This window comes from Macaca nemestrina, chromosome 12 (genome assembly GCF_043159975.1).
Source record: "Macaca nemestrina isolate mMacNem1 chromosome 12, mMacNem.hap1, whole genome shotgun sequence".
NCBI lineage: Eukaryota > Metazoa > Chordata > Mammalia > Primates > Cercopithecidae > Macaca > Macaca nemestrina.
The window spans coordinates 21,939,370-21,959,461 of NC_092136.1; the positions used below are offsets into that span (position 1 = coordinate 21,939,370).

The following is a 20,092-nucleotide window of genomic DNA, read 5'->3' on the forward strand; positions in this document are numbered from 1 at the left end:
CCGGAAGGTGGGTGCGGGTCTTCTTTTTTTTTGTGGCTGTGAACACCTTTCAACACTGCCTTCTTGGCTTAGCCTTCGCTTTGGCTTCGGCTTTATGAAGGGCAGGAGCTTCCTTCTTTGCTTTCGGCGCCATCTTGTGAAAAGGCTATTCAAGGTATATTTTTGATACATGGGGTAAGAGACTTAGTAACATGTGCCCAGATGAATTTCAAAATTGCTATGGAACAGTGCTTCCAATTCTTCCTCTTTTTAAATGGGAGCGACTACTACAGTTTTCTTGCCCCTGTCTCACCACTGTATGTTGGATGGGGGATGTGAGACAGAGGCAGGAAACTTATCTTTTCATTCACAGATTTCTACGTCTAAAGAAGCTGTACTGGAGCAGCTGTGCCTAAGAAATCTCATACGCATCTGGACTTTAGTTAGATGAAAAGATACTGGACTCCAGGTCGATGCCATAATGAGATAAGACTTCTAAGAGAGGCGTAGGTATATTCTGCATGTGGAAGAAATGTGAATTGTTATGTTCAAAGGGCAGACTGTAGCAGACTATTTCCAAAGATAGCTACAACAATACCTTCTATCTCATGCCACTTTGCTATAGGAACTTGACATTCTCCCATCAAAAGGTAGAATATTTTCCCTTCCACTTAAATCTGAGCTGGTCCTGTGGCTTGCTTTGACCAACATAATTTGGTAGAACTGGCTGGGTGCAGTGGCTCATGCCTGTAATCCCAACACTTCGGGAGACCAAGGTGGACGGATTGCTTGAAGCCAGGAGTTTGAGACCAGCCTGAGCAACACGGCGAAATTCCATCTCTACTTAAAATACAAAAATGAGCTGGGTGTGGTGGCACATGCCTATAATCCCAGCTTCTTGGGAGGCTGAGGTATGAGAATTGCTTAAACCCAGGAAGCAGAGGTTGCAGTGAGCCAACATGGTGCCATTGCACTCCAGCCTGGACGACAGAGCAAGACTCTGTCTCGGGGAAAAAAAAAAAAAAAAAAAAGAATGTGGCAGAACTGACAGTGTATGACTTTCAGATCAAGGGCTTAAGATATCTTACAACTTCTGTTTTCACCTTGGAACAATCTCAGTACCATGTAAGGAAGCTCAACCTAGTCTAGTGAATAATGAGAGATCACATGGAAGAAAACTGAGGCTTCCTAGGTAACAACTAGTATCAAGGCCCCAGACATGGAGGTGAGGCCATCAGGAACCCTCTACCCCAGCCAGTACCATGTGGAATAGAAAAAGGTTGTCTCCAATAAGCCCTGCCTAAACTCCAGATCCACAAAATCATAAGCAATAATTTTTTTTTAATCACTAAGTTTTAGGATAGCTCGTTATATAGCAGTATGTATCTAAGACACTGGAGAAAAGGCTAATCTGAATAATGGAAATGTGTGAATTCTTGAATTTTTAAAAAACACATTTCTAATATGGTGTAAGCATTCACAGTGACTTTTAGGATAACAGCCTAGGATTCATTCCTTCATACACCAAATATTTACTGAGCTTCTAATATATGTCAGGTACTGTTCTAGGCCCTGGGAAAACAGTGAATTAAAGTCCTTATGGAATTGATATTCCAGTAAGAGGAACAAAAACAGGCCTCTAAGGATCTGCTTTAATAAGTAACATGATTTCTTATTAGCACATCAATATTGTAAGTTAGTGTTTGCCAAATAACTAAATCTAGTCTTAACTTTCTCCTTGAAATCATTACTTGGATGCTTTATCACTGTACCAGGAGCTCTTTTTAGCCCAGCCTTCCTTCAGACTGAGCTAGAAAAAAAGCAAGGTCAAAATGATATAAGACCACTAGCAAATTTTGTGCACCTGAATATTCAGGTACCTTCTATGTACTAAATTTATTCTGATTTAGAACACTAGCACTTTCTCACCTTTACTCCTGACATATCCTCTTCTGGGGCACCCTTCCCCTGCCTCCTTCACCTGGGAAACTCCTGACTCCCTCAGGTCTCACCACCATGCCAGATGTTCCTCTTTCTTCTTCCACTGCATCCTATGCATATATATATATGCATACATATACAGTATAATTTATTGTTTCTTTGTTTAACTGTCCCAACTAGATTGTTAATTCCTCCAGGGGAGGAACTGTTCTTTCATTCCTAACATAGGAATCTACATGAATAGTAAGGTAATCAATAGTAAGTGATCAATAAGTGTTTGCGAAATGAATGAGCCTTAAAACCTTGATTAAATCATCGTTCTCTTGTCTGTAGAATGGGGCTAATATTCCAAGGAGAAGATGAAACTGCAACTGCCTGGCAAATTATAAAGCATTACTCAAGTATTTTATCATTATTTACCAGACATAAGCACAAATTGCCTCTTTATAATACCCAAATTTATCCTCAAAGTAGGAAGACTTGCTATACTTAAGGACACAGAAAAGCATACCAACTTTCAAATAAAATTCGTACGCAGTAGATATAAGTTCTGGTTTGTGGTTGCTCTTGTTTTGTTTTCATCAGTCCCTCCATTTTGCAATCACCTGTTGTATGCTATCTGCATTTTAACTCAAAAGCACAGAAGAAAACCTTCAGGGTTTGAGACACATCCAAAGGGCAAATGCAATTTAATCTATGGGTTTGTTAAAAAGTCAGAGGATTTTTAAAATTAAGTTAAGTTTCAGGTTTAACCTAAACTTAACTTAATTTTCAGGCCACAATTCCTCTTCTTTTCACATAAATGTGGCTATTTGAAAACAAGGTGCTTGCATGTTATAGTACCTCAGGCAGGATTATAAAAGTTCAAAGGACTAAACAGATACACATATGCACCATCAGAGTCATAATTCAATCCCCGATACATCTATCACCTAGCAGGAGGATGTAAAATCAATGCAGTCCAACATGGTAGCCACTAGATACATGTTGCTATTAATTTAATTTTTAATTAAAATGAAACAAAATTAAAAATTCAGTTCATCAGTCACACTGGCCACATTTCAAGCTCTCAATAGCTGGTGACTACCAAACTGTACAGTGTAGATACAGAATATTTCCATCATCATAAAAAGTTCTGTTTGATAACAGTGCCTTCAATGAGTAAAACATAGGTTTCATATCAAATTACTGAGATAATTTTTTAAATATGATGTCTAATATGATTCTCTGCCTGCAATAATGAAAACAATGTGATATTTCTGAAGAAATATTAAACAAAGGGGTAGTCTGGAAAGACATCACTTTTTCAAAGGCTGACATCATGTAAAAGTTTACATTAACATTCATTCTTTGAAATGACTAATATTCCAATTAAGGATAATTCACTTTGTTTAGCAAAGTTTTCTCACTGTAATACAGACCATTTGTTAACGCGGTGAACTCAAAATCTGAGAGAGGTCTCAGTCAATTTAGAAAGTTAATTTTGCCAAGGTTAAGGACGCACCCATGACACAGCCTCAGAAGCTGTACCCCAAAATAGTTGGGGTACAGCTTGCTTTTATACATCTTAGGGAAGACATATACACCAATCAGTACATGTAAGATTTACATTGGTTATATCTAGAAGGGTAGGACAACTCAGTGTGGGGGAGGGGCTTCTAGGTCATAGGTAGATTTAAACATATTGTGATCGGCAATTGGTTGAAAGAGTTATTATCAGAGAAAAAAATGTCTGGGTTAAGATAAGGGGTTGTGGAGACCAAGGTTTTTTGGTTGTTTTTTTTTATTTTTTGAGACGGAGTCTCACTCTGTCGCCAGGCTGGAGTGCAGTGGCACCATCTCAGCTCACTGCAACCTCCGCCTCCCAGGTTCAAGCAATTTTCCTGCCTCAGCCTCCCAAGTAGCTGGGACTACAGGTGCACGCCACCACGCCCAGCTAATTTTTGTATTTTAGGTAGAGACAGGGTTTCACCGTGTTGGCCAGGATGGTCTCGAGCTCCTGACCTCGTGATCTGCCTGCCTCAGCCTCCCAAAGGACTGGGATTAGAGGCATGAGCCACCGAGCCAGGCCAAGACCAAGGTTTTATCATACAGATGAAGCCTCCAAGCAGCAGACTTCAGAGAAAATAGATTGTAAATGTTTCTTATCAGACTTAAGGTCTGTGTTGATGTTAATGCCAGAGGGTTTTAATGAGGCATGTCCAACCCCTACTTCGTGGCCTGAGTCAGTCTTTCAGGTTAAATTTTAGAATGCCGTTGCTGATGAGGAAGTCCATTCAGATGGCTGCAGGGGGCTGGGAACCCTTCAAATTTTATTCTTGCTTTACAATGTGTGTCTTTATCATCACCATCTTTGAAGTTTGGGTTAAGACAGCAATTTTCTAAAAGCTTTCCCATTTGAAAAGTCTGAAAATTTTCTTCAAATTAATACATCACACTGTAAGCCAGGCATGGTGGCTCATGCCTGTAATCCTAGCACTTTGGGAGGCTAAGGTGTACAAATCACTTGTGCCCAGGAGTTTGAGACCAGCCTGGGCAACAAGGCAAAAACCCAGCTCTACTAAAAATGCAAAAATTAGTCAGGTGTGGTAGTACACATGTGTAGCCACAGCTATTTGGGAGGCTGAGGTAGGAGAATCACTTAAGCCTGGGAGGTTGATGCTACAGTAAGCCGTGATTATACCACTGCACTCCAGCCTGGGCAACAGAGCAAGACCCTGTCTCAAAAAAAAAAAAAAAAAAAAAAAAAAAAAAACCAAACAAACAAAGAAAAAAACACACTATAGTTTTTAAAGTACTCTATCTGCTAAAAATATAGGAAGCATACATTATTCTAATACCTGAATGTTAGTTCTGTAAAACCTAACTTTAGAATGTGCTTTTTGAATAGCTTCTTTCTAAAGATAAAATAAATATCTGTGCAAACGTAACTAAATTTATAAAATGATACACTAATCCAGTACTAAGATTTATATTTATATGCATGAAGTAGGTTCTTTTCTTTTGAAATATTAAACAAGCTTTCAAAAGCATGATTTAAAGGTAGTTTACAGAAATCCCACAAATTCAATGAAATTTTCAAAGAGTTTCTAAGAACAATGGTAAATTATTTATCAACTTTAAAAAGAATGACAACTAGTCTGGTGGCTCATGCCTGTAATCCCAGCACTTTGGGAGGCTAAGGTGGGTTGATCACTTGAGGTCAGGAGTTCAAGACCAGCCTAGCCAACACAGTGAAATCCTATCTCTACTAAAAATACAAAAATTAGCCAGGCATGGTGGCACATGCACCTGTAGTCCTACCTATTCGGGAGGCTGAGGCAGGAGAATCACTTGAACCCAAGAGGTGGAGGTTGCAGTGAGCTGAGACCGTGCCATTGCACTCTAGTCTGGGCAACAGAACAAGACTGTCTCAAATAAAAAAAATAAAAAAAATAAAAAAAATTAAAAACCCTAACAACGAAGTATTTTTGCTCTAGGCTCTCTTGCGAGGGCAAAATATGGTTCATTTCCAAATACTAGATTAAAACCCCAAAGAAACTTCATTTTAATAAAAATCGTCTTCAATATAAATCTTTAGGAAGTCTTCAGTGCTCATTAGCACCCTCTAGAGTCAGTTATAGTTCAGAATGAATCAGATCTTAAAACATAATAATTCATTGTTTAAAATAAAAATAAAATATAGATGAATTATTTTTAAGGAACTTAAATCGCATATCATTTCCCCTCAAGAATTTCAAAATTGATTGCTAAAAGTTCACATATCCTGCTTTTTCTAAAAGTGAGTTCACTCTGGCAGTGTCTCTGAGATATTTATGTTATTTTGCAAAAGATGGTTCAAGTAAAAGATACTACCATTTTGAAAGTCTACCATGCAAGGATACCTGCTTTAAAACCTATAAGTCAAGTATTTGTATGTCTAATTGTCCCGAATGTGCCTAAATTTTAATAATCACTCTAACTGTAAAAAGGTTTGCAGAAGATATGCTCCATTAAAATAAGATAAAGAAGGAAACATATTTCTTGAGTATGTAGGAAACTTCAAATGACAACTCATTGTAAGGATAGTTGGCTCGGGTTTTTGTAAGAGTTAAGAAAAAGAAAGCCTCTGTTTACTGTTTCTCAACTATCACCCACTATATTCTTTTAGGGAAACGTATCTCCCAATTTCCACCAACATGAAACCATCAAGCCTCCTTTAACATTTTAGCTTCAACTGAGTGATCTAGTTCTCCCTCCCTAGAAGGGCAGAAACACAGGCAGTCTAGCATCCCCTAACCCTGGCTCCATTCCCCAGCCCAGAGTTGCACACGTACCAGCCCATGTTCTGAACATGTGCCTCTGTAACCCTCTCAGGTGCTCAGTCACACATAGTCACCATTCACACTGATGAAGCCCAGTGTTCACCAAGAGATCAGGTTCAGCCCAAGCCACAGAGGTCAGGCCAACTCTTTCCCTTTTCTATTCAAAAAAGGGGGGAGTCGTAGTCAATTCACAGTTTTCTGAGTGCTTTGAATATACAAACAGCACCAAAACATTTCTTGTTTATATCCACTTAATTTAAGGTTTTCTTTAGTCTGTTCAAAAAATTTAAAAAATTTAAAGTTATTATTTGAGTTCATTCTAGGGGAGAAAAAAAATCCAATTACTCACATCTTATTAGACTTGCCTAATGTTTCAAAAACTGAATACATCCTACCAGAGGGGACAAAAGGCTGAAAAGCATTGCATCAAAGACATTAAGTCAGAGAACTGATAATATATCCTTCTTTGATTCATCAACAAACTCATAAAGAAGAGGACTTATGCATAATAGTCTTGCTCATGGGCCAGGTACAGTGGCTCACACCTGTAATCCCAGTACTTTGGGAGGCCAAAGCAGGTGGATCACCTGAGGTCAGGAGTTTGCAACCAGCCTGGCCAACATGGCAAAACCCCGTCTCTACTAAAAATACAAAACTTAGCCGGGTGTGGTGGCACGTGCCTGTAATCCCAGCTACTCGGGAGGCTGAGGCAGAAGAATCACTTGAACCTGGGAGGCAGAGGTTGCAGTGAGCCAAGATTGCACCACTGCACTCCAGCCTGGGTGACAGAGGGAGACTCTGTCTCGGGAAAAAAAAAAAAAAAAAAGGCTTGTTTATGAGGGGTGAAAACAACTTCTTTCTTTTATGTAGATAAAAGCTACACAGCTTGAACTTTACCTGGCTGTGTTACATCCTCTCCTTTCTGCTCCTTCTTACCTGAGCTATTTCACTGCCCTGTGTTTTCTCCACTGGAGGGCACAGTTAGCTTAAAAAAAAAAAAAAAAAAAAGGTGAAATCTCATTTGGTCTGTTGTGTAGTTCCAGAAAAAGCATGGGCAAGAAAGGTTATAGTTGCTATTGGGAATGATGTTTTAGTAATATTTCGGAATTTATCTCTGTTATCCTTGAAAACCATTATAAAAGATAATCACTAATTGGCTAATAGCCAAATATGCTCCAAATATCACTATCTATGAAGTATAAATAAAAGATGAGGTAGAAAACAAGGAAGATAAAATACAATGGTAGAAATGATCCATTTTAGGCACAGAGTAACCTACATACAAATAGAAATTCTCCTTTTCAACAATAGTACACCCAGCTACTGTGGTCCCAGTAAGACATCTCCATGAGAATGTGGTATTGAACCATTCAGTTCTTTTGCAATGATAAAATTCAGATGTTCAGCAAAAATGGGGTTATTCTTATTTTTTGCATAATTATTTTAGAGTTGATCCAATGGGGATTGCAATTCAGCATTTCATTCACAGCTGCCTTTTCTTTATAAACCTAATCAATCCTGAGGGTGTACTGCAAAATATTTTCAGTATGTTTAGGAGAAAGATTAATAAAGAGATACATAGTTACTGCCGTTCTAGATAAAGTCAATAAATGTATAGTTTTCAGAGAGATGTGTAAAACAGTAGACTACTGTTGTTTTAAAAATTGCTTTAGAATAAAACTGTTATTCATCTTCAGCTTACCAAAAAGCTTTCCAAGCTTTTATTTGTGTTAAAAATAATGTGATTACCTCTATGTTGTTACTCAGGATATCATGTTTTATTAGGCCAACTGACAAAATATTATAACTTATGCTATGGGACTGAATGTTTGCATCCCCCCAAATTCATATGTTGAAGTTTAAATCCCCAATGTGATGATATCTGGGGTGGGGCCTTTGGGAAGTAATTATTAATGGGATTAATGCCCATACAAGAAAAGACACAAGCATGTGACGACACAATGAAAGGACAGCCATCTGCAAACCAGGAAGCATGCCCTCACCAGACATCAGAAGCCTTGATCTTGGACTTCCCAGCCTCCAGAATTTTTAGAAATAAATTTGTTTTGTTTTAGCCATCTAGTCTATAGTATTGTGTCATAGCAGCCCAAACTGACCAAGACAACTTAGTTTTTTGTTAGATAATCCACGTTAATTTTTGTAAAGTAACAAATGGGGCAAAAATAACAGGTGAGATTAAGTCTTCCAAAAAAATTATCCTAAACATCATGTATATTTAAACAAAGTATGCATGTTATTTGAGAAGTGATTCACTAAAGAAACCATAATTCTACACAATTCAATGGCTGCCAGACCCAACCTCTGCACTTCTAAGAGAAGAGGGAATTCCATTTGCCTGGTAACACAACTGATAACTCCCAATCCTTTTCCCTGCTTATTTAAATTGTGACTATCTCTCAGAAGAGAATTCTAGGCAAAGGGATAAATTAGACAAAGTTTGTGCTGTAAATACACAAGGAATGGCAAGGAGGTCAGTATGGTTGGAGTGGAGTAAAGAAATTCCATTCAAGTCTCAGTCTAAATGTCAACTTAATGAGAAAATCTTCCCTAACCATCATCCTATGTAAAGAAGCAGGGATATACACTTCCTCTCCATCCTCCTCTATTATTCTATCATCTACTTTATTTTTCTTCCTAGTACATTTCACCACCAAACTTACCAAATGTCTGCTTATTGTCCATCTTTCCTCATTAAAATGCAAGCTCCATAAGAGCAGACTTTGCCCATTTTGTTCACTGCTATGCCCCTAGGCATGACAAAGTGTCTGACATACCAATGGTGATCAATTAATTTATTGAATCAGTTAAATAAAATAACTATGGGAGTATAGAGAGAACCTAAGAACAGATGATATAACTTCCCTGATGTTATATCTTACTCTTGATGATATATCTATGGTATATGTCATATCCTTGATATGAGGCATCAGTACCAAATAAGGGGCAGAAGTGATAGTAATATAAAAATATAACAAAAAAATAGGAAAAGAGGCATAAAACTTTCAAAATTAAAACCTGTAATAATAGCTTTCCTATTCTTCTTGTACTTGACTTTGGCCCATTATCAAAGAATCAAGATTCTTTTACTAGTCAGCATAATACTGTACCTTAAATATAGGAAAAGTTGTCTTTCCAAGACCCAGTGAGTGTTTCTCCTATAAAACTAGAAGGCAGGAAAAGAATGCACACCCACCCCCTACAACACACACACACACACACACACACACACACACACCCCTTCACACAGACTGAGGTCTTTTTTTTCTGTTTTGATACAGAGTCTCACTTTGTTGCCCAGGCTGGAGTGCAGTGGTGTGATCTTGGCTCACTGCAGCCCCCACCTCCCAAGTTCAAGCAATCCTTCTACCTCAGCCTCCCGAGTAGCTGGGATTACAAGCGTGTGTCCTCATGACGGCTAATTTTTGTATTTTTAATAGAGACGGGGTTTCACCATCTTGGCCAGGCTGGTCTCTAACTCCTGATCTCAAGTGATCTGCCCACTTCGGCCTCCCAAAGTGCTGAGATTACAGGCATGAGCCACCACGCCAGCCTGAGGATTCATTTCTTATTATCCTAGAGTCCTTTTAGACTTGGGCCTTATATTACTGCTATTAAAGATAAACAATCTCTATCTTCTTTTTTAAAGCCATATTTATACACACACACGAGGCTCTCCTGGTTCTTAAAGTCTACATCAGTAAGGACATAGCCCCACCCCACCAGGGATGCAAAGTAGAGTCCATGTCCCTGAGTTCCAAACATCTTTGCTCCAGCTTTTCAGTGACCCGGATGGTACATTTCCCCACCATTTCTATTTTAAAAATAAAGAAATCTACCAGCCTGGGCAATACAGCGAAACCCTGTCTCTACAAAAAATACAAAAATTAACATACACCTGCAGTTCCAGCTACTAGAAAGGCAGAGGTGGGAAGGATTATTTGAGCCGGGGAGGTCAAGACTGCAGTGAGCATGCCACTGCATTCCAGCCTGGGTGACAGAGCAAGACCCTATCTCAAAAAAAAAAAAGAGAGAGAGAAAGGGAAAGAAATTTAAATGCCATTGAATCTGTAACCTTATACTTCCCAAACCAGGAGCATCTGAAATGGATTTCACAACCTTTATATTTAACACATTAATATGGAAAAAATGGCAGAGTTAAGATGATACCCCCAGGATAATGAATACAATTGACTTCTTATCGGCTTTGGAACGTAATTAGAGAGAAATATGCACAAAGGAAAGTAATGTATCCCCATATACAAGTACCCACTCAGCCTCACTTCATAGCCAGTCCTGATCCTTTTCAAATTCAATTGAACTACTTTGGGCCACAGTCCCCCAGATTACCAGGTACTTGCTAAAAATATTCAGAGTAACTAAAAGCAGAGCATCCTAAGAAACTTACTTCAAGTTAATTAAAAAGCCAATATTCCTGAATCACTTGTTAATAGTTCTCAAAGAATAATGGCAATCAGACAATTCCCACATACCTCTACTCTTTGGTTTTATAAACTATACACCTGGGCACTAAAATAATTTAACGACCTGATATGGACAAGAACTCAATAACAAGCATAATCAGGAATGAGACTTTATTTATTCAGTGAGACTTGCGACCATATCCCATACAAAAGTCTTGTCCTTTCATCTGTTTCTGTATTCAAATGAATAGCAATAAATTAGGTTCACCCAAAACCTACAGGACTTTAAATCAATTATAAAATTTCATTTGAAACAAGAAAATTTCCCTCCTTTTCTGTTGAATCTGTAGCTTAGGATGCTTTCAGCTGAAACTAACAGAAATACCCTTAAAAAAAAATGGAATTTTTGGCTGGGCACAGTGCCTCATGCCTGTAATCCCAGCACTTTGGGAGGCCGAGGCGGGTGGATCATGAGTTCAGGAGATGGAGACTATCCTGACTAACACGGTGAAACCCCATCTCTACTAAAAATACAAAAAATTAGCCAGACGTGGTGGCGAGCGCCTGTAGTCCCAGCTACTGGGGAGGCTGAGGCAGGAGAATGGCATGAACCCGGGAGGCGGAGCTTGCAGTGAGCCAAGACCGCACCACTACACTCCAGCCTCGGCGACAGAGCGAAACTCTGTCTCAAAAAAAAGAAAAACAAAAAGGAATTTTTTATCTCAAAATAACAGGAAACAAAATAACAGGAAACAGGCACTTCCAGAGTGGGCAAACTGAGTGGGTCAGGAATAGCATCAAGGTCCCAGAAGCTTTCCAACTTTCTTCTCTGCGATCTCAGGGTGTTGGTTCTTTCCCCAGTTTATCCCGTCTGATCTTTAAGGTGGCTGCAGGTATCCCATTCTCACATAATAACACGCTCTCTTCTGCCTCTTCTTTTTTTTTTTTTTTTTGGAGATGGAGTTTCGCTCTTGTGGGCCAGGCTAGAGTGCAATGGCGCAATCTCGGCTCACCGCCACCTCCGCCTCCCAGGTTCAAGCGATTCTCCTGCCTCAGTCTCCCTAGTAGCTGGGGTTACAGGCATGTGCCACCACGCCCAGCTAATTTTGTATTCTTCTGCCTCTTCTTAAGGCTGGGAAAGTCTTCTCAGAATCTCTCCCTCCAGCAAATCTCCTCTCACATCTCATTGTCCAGAACTGCCATATGCATGCTCCTAAACCAACCACTAGCAAGAGGAAAGAAATCACCAAAATAAGCTTAAACTAATCAAGATTGGTCAACTTTTCCTGAAGTATATGATTATACGGTACCTATACAAATGTGGGATTCTGCCAACTAGCAACCAACTAAATTTGCCACATCTTCCCCAAGTGTTGTAGTCACTCTGTGCTGAGGAGACCATGCAGAAATCATCTCTCATTCAGTAGATCAGAATTAAATTAGAAACAAGAAGAGATTAATTCATACTTTAACACAAACACAAACCTACAAGGTTCGTTCAGTATTTAGTCAGCAGTCATTTGTATTTACTGAAAATACCTAAAACAAGCTAATCCATCAACTACCCTAAGAGGTTGCAGAAACTTTACTCACAAAGAAAGTACATATCAACTACATCAATTTATACCTCTAATCTACTATATTTTAAAAATTATCTCCTGGAATTAAGTGCTTTTCTACCTTTTCATCAGGCTTACTTTGTTGCTTTGCTTAAAGAAAATGAAATCTAAGGCAAATATTGCGATGGGAATTACAGCTAAGCTAGCAGTGCCTTGCCCATATCTCCTCTGACCATACCACTGTGGAGCACATTCCAAATGCATCTCTTTGCCCAAGGACTTTGTGCCTACATCAAAAATGAAGAAAAACTTCAAATAAACCATCTAACAATGCATCTTAAAGAACTAGAAAAGCAAGAGCAAACCAAACCCAAAATTAGTAGAAGAAAAGAAATAATAAAGATCAGAGCAGAAATAAATGAAATGGAAAAAAAAAAATACAAAAGATCAATGAAACAAAAAGTTTTGTTTTTTTTTTAAGTTAAAACTGATAAACCTTTAGCCAGACTAAGAAAAACAGAGAAAGATACAAATAAATAAAAAATGATAAAGGAAACATTACAAATGATACTGCAGAAATTCTAAAAATCATAAGTGGCTACAATGAGTAACTAGATGCCAATAAATTGGAAGATCTAGAAGAAATGGACAAATTCCTAGACACATACAACCTACCAACATAGAACCAGAAAGAAATCCAAAACCTAAACAGACCTATAACAAGAAATGAGACAGAAGCTGTAATAAAAAGTCTCCCACTAAAGAAAAGCCCAGGATTGGATGGGTTCACTACTGAATTCTACTATTAGAATATTTAAAGAAGTTAAATTCTATTTCTACTATTAGAAATATTTAAAGATGACATAATACCAATCCTTCTCAAACTATTCTGAAAAATAGAAGAGGAGGGAATACTTCCAAACTCTTTCTATGAGGCCAGTATTACTCTGATATCAAAACTAGACAAAGGCACATCAAAAAGAAGGAGAAGGAGAAGGAGAAGGAGAAGGAGAAGGAGGAAGGAGGAAGGAGGAAGGAGGAAGGAGGAAGGAGGAAGGAGGAGAAGGAGAAGGAGAAGGAGAAGGAGAAGGAGAAGGAGAAGGAGAAGAAGAAGAAGAAGAAGAAGAAGAAGAAGAAGAAGAAGAAGAAGAAGAAGAAGAAGAAGAAGAAGGCGGCAGCTACAGGCAATTATCTCTGATGAATACTGATGCAAAAATTCTCTACAAAATACTAGCAAACAGAATTCAATGATACATTAGAACAAGGGTGTTCAATCTTTTGGCTTCCCTGGGCCAAATTGGAAGGAGAAGAATTATCTTGGGCCACACATAAAATACACTAACATTAACAATAGCTGATGAGCTAAAAAAAAAAAAAAAAAAAAAGAAATGCAAAAAAACCTCATGTTTTAGAAAGTTTACAAATTTGTGTTGGGCCACATTCAAAGCCATCCTGGGCCACATGTGGCCCATGGGCCGCAGATCGGACAAGCTTGCATTAGAAAGATCCATCATGACCAAGTGGGATTTATCCCTGGGATGCAAGGATGGTTCAACACACACAAATCAATGAATGTGATACATCATATCAACAGAATAAAGGATAAAAACCACATATTCCTTTCAGTTAATGCTGAAAAAGCATTTTATAAAATTAAATATCACTTCATGATAAAAAACCTTCAAAAAACTGGGTATAGCAGGAACATACCTCAACAGCCCCTAAGCCAGCATTATACTGAATGGGGAAAAACTGAAAACCTTTCCTCTAAGATCTGGAACATGATAAAGATGCTGACTTTCACCACTGTTATTCAACATAGTACTGGAAGTCCTAGCTAGAGCAGTTGGACTAGAAAAATATATAAAGGACATCCAAGTTGGAAAGGAAGAAGTCAAATTGTCCTTATTTGGAGATGATGTAATCTTACATTTGGAAAAACCAAAGGACTCCATGAGAAAACTATTAATATTAGAACCGATAGACAAATTCAGTAAAGTTGCAGATACAAAATCAACATACGAAAATAAGTAGCATTTCTATATGCCAACAGTGAACAATGTGAAAAGAAATTAAAAAGTAATCCCCTTTATAATAGCCACCCATGAAATTAAATGCCTAGGAAATAACCAAAGAAGTGAAAGATCTCTGTAATAAAAACTATAAAACACTGATGAAAGAAATTAAAGAGGACACCAAAAAATTGGAAGATATTCCATGTTCATGGATTGGAAGAATTGATATTGTTAAAATGTCCATACTACCCAAAGCAATCTACCGATTCAATGTAATCCCTATCGAAATACCAATAATGTTCTTCACAGAAATAGAAAAAACAATCCTAAAATTTATACAGAACCACAAAAGAGCCAGAACAGCCAAAGCTATCCTAAGCAAAAAGGACAAAACTGGAAGAATCACATTACCTGACATCAAATTATACTATAGAGCTATAACAACTAAAACAGCATGGTATGGGCATAAAAGCAGACACAGTGACCAATGCAACACAATGGAGAACCCAGAAACAAATCCACACATCTACAGTGAACTCATTTTCAACAAAGGTGCCAAGAATATATACTGAGGACAGTCTCTTGAATAAATGGTGCTAGGAAAACTGGATACCTATATGTAGAAAAATGAAAACCAGACCCCCTATCTCTTGCCATATGCAAAAATCACATCAAAATGGATTAAAGACTTAAATCTAAGACCTCAAACTATGAAACTACCACAAGAAAACATTAGAGTAAATCTCAAGGACATAAATCTGGGCAAAAATTTCTTGAGCAATACCCTACAAGCACAGACAACCAAAGCAAAAATGGACAAATGGGATCACATCAACTTAAAAAGCTTCTGCTTTGTAAGCAGAATCAAATACAATCAAAGTGAAGAGACAACCCACAGAATGGGAGAAAATATTTGCAAACTACCCATCTGACAAGGGATTAATAATCAGAATATATAAGGAGCCTAAACAACTCTACAGGAAAAAATCTAATAATCCAATCAAAAATGGGCAGAATATGTGTACAGACATTTCTCAAAGGACAGACAAATGTCAAACAGGCATATGAAAAGGTGCTCAACATCACTGATCATCAGAGAAATGCAAATCAAAACTACAATGAGATATTATCTCACCTCAGTTAAAATGGCATATATCCAAAAGACAGGCAATAACAAATGCTGGCAAAGATGTGGAGAAAAGGAAACCCTTGTATACTGTTGGTGGGAATGTAAATTAGTACAACCACTATGGAGAACAGTTTGGAGCTTTCTCAAAAAATTAAAAATTGAGCTACCATTTGATCCAGCAATCCCACTGCCAGGTATACACTCAAAATAAAGGAAATCAATATATCTAAGAGATATCTGCACTCTTATGTTTGCTGCAGCACTGTTTACAATAGCTAAGATTTGGTAGCAACCTAAGTGTCCATCAACAGATGAATGGATAAAGAAAATGTGGTACATGTACACAATGGAGTTCTATTCAGCCATAAAAAATAATGAGATCCAGTCATTCACAACAACATGGATGGAACTGGAGATCATATATTAAGTGAAATAAGCCAGGCATATAAGACAAACATTGTGTGTTCTCTTACTTGTGGGCTCTAAAACTCAAAACAATTGAACTCATGGACAGACAGCAGAAGGATGGTTACTAGAGGCTAGGAAGGGTAGTGGGGGACTGGGAGGGAGGTAGGGATGGTTAATGGGTACAAAAAAAAAGAAATACAAAGAATGATTAAGACCTACCATTTGATAGCAGCACAACATGGTGACTGTAGTCAATAATAACTTAATTGTACATTTTTGTTAGTAATTCAAAAGATAAAAGGTTGAGGGAATGAATACCCCATTCTTCACGATGTGATTATTTCACATTGCATGCTGTATCAAAATATTTCATGTACTCCAAAAATATATATACCTACTATGTACCCACGAAAATTACAAATTAAAAAAATATATATATATATAAATAAATAAGGATGTTCCCTGGTGGCTGAAGCCAGCAATGCCAAGTACATGGTAGACTAGAAGTCCTAGGGAATTCATGCTCCTTCCCATCAACAGCCCTCATCCAGTGACTAAGGCCACTGGTGTATAAATACCCAAACTTCCCAGCCCCTCAGATAAGAGTTCTGAAACTTGAGTTCTGCTCTAGCTCCAGAGTTATTGTGTGGGCTAAAGCTCCAGTGGGCCACAGTGCTTGATAATGCCCTGTGAATATAAACCATAGCTGGGTAAGATGATATCTCACTGTGGTTTTGACTTGCATTTCTCTGATGATCAGTGATGTTGAGCACCTTTTTATATGTCTGTTTGCCATTTGTATGTCTTGAGAAATGTCTGTTCAAACCTTCTGTCCATTTTTTGATCAGATTATTAGATTTTTGGCCAAATTGGCCGAATTCCCTTCTCTGTCTCCTCCCTACTGGTGTTTCTTGGGATCACCTTTCAAATAAACTGAACTTGAATCTGTGTCTCAACATCTGCTTCTGGGAGAACCCAAACTAAAATAGGAACACAAGAGAAGGGAAAAATAAATGTCTCCATTTGCACTAACATTAACAAACAATTTGAAAAAAAAAAAAAAAGTGATTCACAATTTTCAAATATACATATTTTGAAGCCAAAATTATTAGAAGATTTGGATATATACTCCTTAGCATTTTAAAAAAATTGATTCAAAGTACATTCTGGAAAATATTTCCTCATTTCAAAGATGATACTTTTGCTATGGGTATCTAAAAGGTACTATTATCTCATTAACATCATAATTCATCAGAATCTAGCTTAAATAAAAATGAGAACATTCCTTTCTCACTTCCCTAGAGGAAAAAATGAAAAATGAGAATAATAAAAAGCCTTTAGCTAAAGAAAAAGAACTCTAAATATCTTTTAGCATGAGATGGGAACAGTGGGGTATTGAGTGAGAAATGACAGGAACTTATAATCATCTCTCATAATAATGCTTATAATAAAATAATGGGACTTTAAACAGTTATGTCAAGCTATGAAAGTCTTCCAATTATACCATAGAGAAATGATACTTCACTAACAATAATTTAACTATATCTTTAATCCACTGTAGTAACTAACCATACATACCTTTTGTATACGTTAAAAATAAAGTTGAAGCTTAAGGCATCTCTTTAAAATACAATTAGTGGTTAAGTTAGTTAAACTTTTAATTTAGAAACAAGCTTACATTAACAAAAATTGCTTTAAAAAATCTGTTTTAGGTATGTTATAAAATTGATATATATTAGATAATCACATCAAGAGACTCAGGTGTTGATCACAGCAAAGTTGCAACAGATCCCAAAATAAATCTTGAAGCAACCTGAACCTCACACAAGCTGATCAACTCATGAGACAATTCTATTTTTAGGTTTCGAATTGAAAGGGGAAGAGAGGAAAAGGCCCAATGCCTTTGTATGTGCACAACGCTTTGTACTTTCTGCCACACTTCCAAAGACTCTTAATATCTTAGACAAAGTGGGGATTTGTTAACACATTTGACAGATGGAAAAAAACAGAATAGCTGATTGAAGATTCCACACTAATAAGTGCCAAAGGTGGGAAGGTAAGATATGAACTCAGGTCCTGTGATAATCCTGTACCCGTTTTTTCCACTATACCTCCTGCCCAAAGAGAAAAAAGCAAACTGATTGACCCAACTACAGCAATATGTGCTACATGGAATACACTCAACTTATTAAAAAATAACATTTTCCTTTTCCTAAACTATTACATGCTGAGGCACCAAACTTTTCTATAGACTATAAAATATAGCATATAATTTAGAACAACTTAAATGATGGCTACACCAAAGGACTTAGGCTCAGCTTGGTGCGAATCTACAGTAAGACTGATATCCACATAGAACCTGTCAGAAATCAACCTCATTATTTTTTCCCAAAGTCTGCTCCTTCTCTTGCTGTTTATGTCAGTGCCCAGAGCTCAGACACCTCACAGTCCTTTTGGACTCTGCTGTCTCCCTAAGCCTCACAACCATAAGTTTATGACAAGGGCCCATGACTTTACCTCCTATCTCTTTCTTGTCTGACTCCCTCTCCCAGTCCCTGTCTCAGTTTCCTTAATCCAAGCCACCACCACCCAATGCCTGGTTTACCATCACCAGTCTCCTGCTGGTCTCCCCACCTCCTGAGCTGCTGCCTCCACATCCATTCTCCAAAATGCCAGAGTAAACTGTCCTAAGTACAAACTTGATCATGACACTCTACTGCTTAAAATCTTTCAACAACTTCCCACTGTCCTTAGGATAAACAAACTCTTACTGTAGATTCAAGGGCCTGTAGGATCTGGCCCCCTGCCTACATTTCTCTAGTCTTATCTCTTGCCTCTCTCCTCTCAGGATTCTCAGCCCCAGCTCTCCCAACCTTCTTTTAGAAAAGCTTCCTGAAATGTTCTGTTTCCTCAAGGTCTTCACCCAAGGTGTTCTCACTGCTTGAAATAGTCCCCTGTCCTCCAACCCCCCTCACCTGCCCATCTCTAATTTATCAATGCCATTTAGCATAGTGGCTAAGAGAGGAAATTGAGGAGACAGACTTCAGTTCAAAGCCCAGGTGCTCCTCCACTTACTGTGTGACTTTGGGAAAACTGCTTGACCGCTCTATATTTTAGCTCTCTTTTCCTAAAACAGGGATATTAATAGGATCTATCTTATTAAATTACATGCAGACTAAATGAGTCAATTAAGATATTTAGAAAAGTACCTGGAACATGGTAAGCTTTTTAATAAACATTATGTCTTATTACCATTATGAACATCATCATCATCTACTTTTCTTCCACATATTGGATTAAATGTTGCTTCTTCCAGAAAACCTTCCTTAAGCCCCTGAACTAGGTTAGTGCCCCCATAGCCGGCTCCTATTAACACTTCATGGACCTGCTTATATAATGTCTGTGGCTTCTGTCAGACCAGCAGAGATAGAGACCATGGCTTTCTTTTTTTGTTTGTTTGTTTTACTTCAAGTTCTGGGATATGTGTGCAGAATGTGAAAGTTTGTTACATAAATATATATGTGCCATGGTAGTTTGCTGTACCTATCAACCCATCATCTAGGTTTTAAGCCCCACGTGCATTAGCTATTTGTCCTAATGTTTTCCCTCTCCCTTGCCTCCCACCCCCCAACAAGTCCTGGTGTGTGTTGCTCCCCTCTCTGTGTCCATGTGTTCTCATTGTTCAACTTTCATTTATGGGTGAGAACATATGGTGTTTAGTCCTCTGTTCCTGTGTTAGTTTGCTGAGGATGATGACTTCCAGTTTCATCCACGTCCCTGTAAAGGACATGATCTCATTCCTTTTTTGGCTGCATAGTATTCCATGGTGTATATGTACCACATTTTCTTTATCCAGTCTATCATTGATGGGCATTTGAGTTGGTTCCATGTCTTTGCTATTGTAAATAGTGCTGCAATCAACATATGTGTCCATGTGTCTTTATAGTAGAATGATTTCTATTCCTTTGGGTATATACCCAGTAATGGGATTGCTCAAATGGTATTTCTGGTTCTAGATCCTCGAGGAATTGCCACACTGTCTTCCACAACAGTTGAACTAATTTAGAGTCCCACTAAACGTGTAAAAGTGTTCCTATTTCTCCACAGCCTCGCCAGCATCTATTGTTTCTTGACTTTTTAATAATTGCCGTTCTGGCTGGCATGAGATGATATTCCATTGTGGTTTTGCATTTCTCTAAAGATCAACGATGTTGAGCTTTTTTCATATGTTTGTTGGCCGTATAAATGTTTTTGAGAAGTGTCTGTTCATATCCTTTGCCCACTTTTTGATGGGTTTTGTGTTTTTTTTTCTTAT

At 38.0% G+C, this 20,092-nt stretch overlaps 1 protein-coding gene across 2 annotated transcripts in view; it reads right to left on the bottom strand.

Moving 5' to 3' along the window:
* LOC105471607 (hydroxysteroid 17-beta dehydrogenase 12) overlaps positions 1 to 20,092 on the bottom strand; it is a 168,668-nt gene that overhangs the window by 132,251 nt on the left and 16,325 nt on the right. The gene's annotated exons all lie outside the window — the stretch shown is intronic.